The sequence below is a fragment of the Arachis duranensis genome, chromosome 1, assembly GCF_000817695.3.
Source record: "Arachis duranensis cultivar V14167 chromosome 1, aradu.V14167.gnm2.J7QH, whole genome shotgun sequence".
Taxonomy (NCBI): Eukaryota; Viridiplantae; Streptophyta; class Magnoliopsida; order Fabales; family Fabaceae; genus Arachis; species Arachis duranensis.
Window position 1 is genome coordinate 63,363,193 of NC_029772.3, and position 4,878 is coordinate 63,368,070.

The 4,878-nt window shown below is 37.1% G+C and overlaps 1 non-coding gene across 1 annotated transcript; it reads right to left on the reverse strand.

The window, feature by feature from the left end:
- Positions 1 to 2,380: 2,380 nt before the first annotated feature.
- LOC127743118 (small nucleolar RNA R71) lies at positions 2,381 to 2,488 on the reverse strand. Its single transcript, XR_008004420.1, has one exon. It is a non-coding gene; the product is annotated as a small nucleolar RNA R71 (small nucleolar RNA).
- Positions 2,489 to 4,878: the final 2,390 nt, after the last annotated feature.

The following is a 4,878-nucleotide window of genomic DNA, read 5'->3' on the forward strand; positions in this document are numbered from 1 at the left end:
CGCTTATCTAAAATTCCCACCAATGAATTGCATAAGTATTTCTATCCTATTTTATGTTCTATTTCGTTCTTTTAATTATCAAAACCCCTTAACCATTTTGAATCCGCCTGACTGAGATTTACAAGATGACCATAGCTTGCTTCAAGCCGACAATCTCTGTGGGATTGACCCTTACTCACGTAAGGTATTACTTGGACGACCCAGTGCACTTGCTGTCAGCTGCACGAAGTTGTGTATCACGATTTCATGTACCAAGTTTTTGGTGCCGTTGTCGGGGATTGTTCGAGTTTGGACAACTGACGGTTCATCTTGTTTCTTAGATTAGGTATTTTTCTTTTTTATTTTGTTCTTCAGAATTTTTAAGAATGAATTCTAGAGTTTCAGATGATGCTTTTATCATCACAGGAGCCTTTTTAATTCCCATCAATTTGGCTGTTGTGTGTAATGTCCTGCTAAAGCTTGACTGACCATGTCTAATCTTTTTAGACTGAAGCTTTAGACTAACATTGCATGATTCCGGGAATTCTTATTAAAAATTGAGTTTCTTATTTTCTTTTTCAAAATAATTTTCGAAAAAAAATTACAAAAAAATTATAAAATCATAAAATCAAAAATATTTTTGTGTTTCTTGTTTGAGTCTAGAGTCAAATTTTAAGTTTGGTGTCAATTGCATGTTTTTATTTTTCTTGCATTTTTCGAAAATATATGCATTGTGTCTTCATTGATCATCAAGTTGTTCTTGATGATTTTCTTTGTCTGATCTTTAAATTCTCTGGTTGTGTTTTTTGTTGTTTCTCATGTGCATTCTCAATTTGTTAGTGTCTCTAGTATGAAAATTTCTAAGTTTGGTGTCTTGCATGTCTCTCTTTTCTTAAAAATTTTCAGAAAAATATGTTCTTGATGTTCATCTTGACATTCAAAGTGTTCTTGCATGCATTGTTTATTTGATCCTAATTTTTCATGATTAGTCTCATTTTGTTTTTCTCTCTCATCATTAAAAATTAAAAAAAAATTCAAAATTATGCCTTTTCAAGTCAATTATACAGGAAATTGAAGATTCAGAACATACAGTAGAAGAATCACAGAGAAAAAGCTGGGCGTTCAAAACGCCCAGTGAAGAAGGAATTATGGCGTTTAAATGCCAGCCAGGGTACCTGGCTGGGTGTTTAAACGCCAGCCAGGGTACCTGGCTGGGTGTTTAATGCCCAAGGAGGTAGCCAAGTGGGCGTTAAACGCCAGAATGGATACCATTCTGGGCGGTTAACACCAGGATAACACCAAGGAGGAAATTTTATTTTCAATTTAATCTTTTTCGATTTTTCAAGTTTCAAAACTAATTTTTCAAAATCTTTTCTTTTTCATACTCTCTCCTATCAATCATATCTTTTTCAAAATCAAATCTTTTTCATCCATATCTTTTCAATCATATATTTTTAAAAATCAAATTTTTTCAATCATATCTTTTTAAAAATTAAATTTTTTTCAATCATATCTCTTTTAATTTGATTTCAAATTTTTTTTCTAACTTCTTATCTTTCCAAAATTATTTCCAAATCTTTTTCAACTAATCACTATTTCTTATCTTTTTCAAAACCACCTAACCACTTTTCCACTTACAATTTTCGAAAATCACTTACCACTTTTTCAAAAATCTTTTTAATTAACCAATTATTTTAATTTAAAAAAAGTTTTCGAAAATTCCCTCTCTCATCTCTTTCTTTTTAATCACCAACATTCATCCTCTCTTAATAATTCGAACCTTCTCCCCTCTCTATAAGTTCGAATTCTTCTCTCTACCTCATCCTTCTATTCTTCTTTTCCTCTGACACATCAAGGAATCTCTATACTGTGACATAGATGATTCCATACTTCTTTTGTTTTCTTCTCTTTCATATGAATAGGAACAAGGATAAAGGCATTCTTGTTGAAGCTAATCCTGAACCTGAAAGAACTCTGAAGAGGAAGCTAAGAGAAGCTAAAGCACAACTCTCTGAAAAGGACCTGACAGCAATTTTTGAAAAAGAAGAAGACATGGCAAACAACTCCCGATTTCTATGGGAGAAGCATCTCTATTCCTGCCATTGGAGCAAACAACTTTGAGCTTAAGCCTCAATTAGTTTCTCTGATGCAACAGAATTGCAAGTTTCATGGACTTTCATTGGAAGATCCTCATCAGTTCTTGGCTGAATTTTTGCAAATCTGTGACACTGTTAAGACCAATGGAGTTGATCCCAAGGTCTACAGACTTATACTTTTCCCTTTTGCTGTAAGAGACAGATCTAGTATATGGTTGAATTCACAACCTAGAGACAGCCTGAACTCTTGGGAAAAGCTGGTCAATGCCTTCTTGGTTAAATCCTTTCCACCTCAAAAGATGAGTAAGCTTAGAGTGGAAGTTCAAACCTTCAAACAAAAGGAAGGTGAATCCCTCTATGAAGCTTGGGAAAGATACAAGCAATTGCTCAGAAGGTGTCCCTCTGATATGCTTTCAGAATGGAGCATCATAGGTATCTTCTATAATGGTATGTCTGAGTTATCCAAGATGTCATTGGACCATTCTGCAGGTGGATCTATTCATCTAAAGAAAATGCCTGTAGAAGCCTAGGAACTCATTGAAATGGTTGCAAATAACCAGTTCATGTACACTTCTGAAAGAAATCCTGTGAGCAATGGGACAACTCAGAAGAAAGGAGTTCTTGAGATTGATACTCTGAATGCCATATTGGCTCAAAATAAAATATTAACTCAGAAAGTCAATATAATTTCTCAGAATCTGACTGGATTGCAAGCTGCATCTGGCAGTGCTAAAGAAGCCTCCTCTGAAGGAGAAGCTTATAACCCTGAGAATCCTGCAATGGAAGAGGTGAATTACATGGGAGAACCCTATGGAAATACCTACAATTCTTCATGGAGGAATCACCCAAATTTCTCATGGAAGGATCAACAGAAGCCTCAACAAGGCTTCAATAACAATAATGGTGGGAGAAACAGGTTTGGCAATAGCAAACCTTTTCCATCATCTTCTCAGCAACAGACAGAGAACTCTGAGCAGAATCATTCTGGCTTAGCAACCATAGTCTCTGATCTATCTATAATCACACTAAGTTTCATGAATGAAACAAGATCCTCCATTAAAAATTTGGAGGCACAAATGGGTCAGCTGAGTAAAAAGGTCACTGAAACTCCTCCTAGCACTCTCCCAAGCAGTACAGAAGAAAATCCCAAGAGAGAGTGCAAGGCCATAACCATGACCAACATGGCCGAACCTAGAGAGAGTAGGGAGGACGTGATTCCCAGTGAGAAGAACCTCATGGGATGTCCTCTGAACGAAAAATTCCCCTTTGAGGAACCAAGGAAATCTGAGGCTCATACAGAGACCATAGAGATTCCATTGAACCTACTTCTGCCATTCATGAGCTCTGATGAGTATTCTTCCTCTGAAGAGGATGAAGATATTACTCTTGGAGCAATCATGAAGCTAAATGCTAAATTATTTGGTAATGAGACTTGGGAGGATGAACCTCCATTGCTCATTAATGAACTAAACACCTTGGCTCAACTGAAGATACCTCAAAAGAAACCGGATCCCAGAAGGTTCTTAATACCATGCACCATTGGCACCATGACCTTTGAGAAGGCTCTGTGTGACCTGGGGTCAAGTGTAAATGATGAGCGGATAATTTATACGCTTTTTAGCATTATTTTTAGTATGTTTTTAGTATATTTTAGTTAGTTTTTATTATATTTTTATTAGTTTTTATTTAAAATTCACTTTTCTGGACTTTACTATGAGTTTGTGTGTTTTTCTGTGATTTCAAGTATTTTCTAGCTGAAATTGAGGGACCTGAGCAAAAATCTGATTCAGAGGCTGAAAAAGGACTGTAGATGCTGTTGGATTCTGACCTCCCTGCACTTGAAGTGTATTTTCTGGAGCTACAGAAGCTTAATTGGCGCGCTCTCAATTGCGATGGAAAGTAGACATCTTGGGCTTTCCAGCAATATATAATAGTCCATACTTTGACAGAGATTTGATGGCCCAAACCGGCGTTCCAAATCAGCTCAAGACTGCCCGATGTTTAATGTCGGAACTGGCACAGAAGTGAGAGTTAAACGCCCAAACTGGCACAAAAGCTGGCGTTAAACTCCAAGAAAAGTCTCTACACATAGAAGCTTCAATGCTCAGCCCAAGCACACACCAAGTGGGCCCGGAAGTGGTTTTTTACGTCATTTACTCATTTTTGTAAACGCTAAGCTACTAGTTCTCTATAAATAGGACCTTTTGCTATTGTATTTTCATCTTTGGACGTCTAGTTCTTAGATCATCTTGGTAGCTATCTTCGAGTAGTCTTATGCTATCTTAGATCATGGGGCTGGCCTCATGGCCATGCCTAGACCTTGTTCTTATGTATTTTCAACGGTGGAGTTTCTACACACCATAGATTAAAGTGTGGAGCTCTGTTGTACCTCGAGTATTAATGCAATTACTATTGTTCTTCTATTCAATTCAGCTTATTCTTGTTCCAAGATATTCATTCGCACTCAAGGACTTGATGAATGTGATGATTATGTGACGCTCATCATCATTCTCACTTATGAACGCGTGCCTGACAACCACTTCCGTTCTACATGCAAACAAGGCTTGAATGTGTATCTCTTAGATTCCTTAATCAGAATCTTCGTGGTATAAGCTAGAATTGATGGCGGCATTCTTGAGAATCTGGAAGGTCTAAACCTTGTCAGCTTCAAACTCGCGATTGTGGGGCGTTAGTGACAGACGCAAAAGAATCACTGAATTCTATTCCGACATGATCGAGAACCGACAGATGAATAGCCGTGCTGTGACAGAGCGCGTTGAAAATTTTCACTTAGAGGACGGGA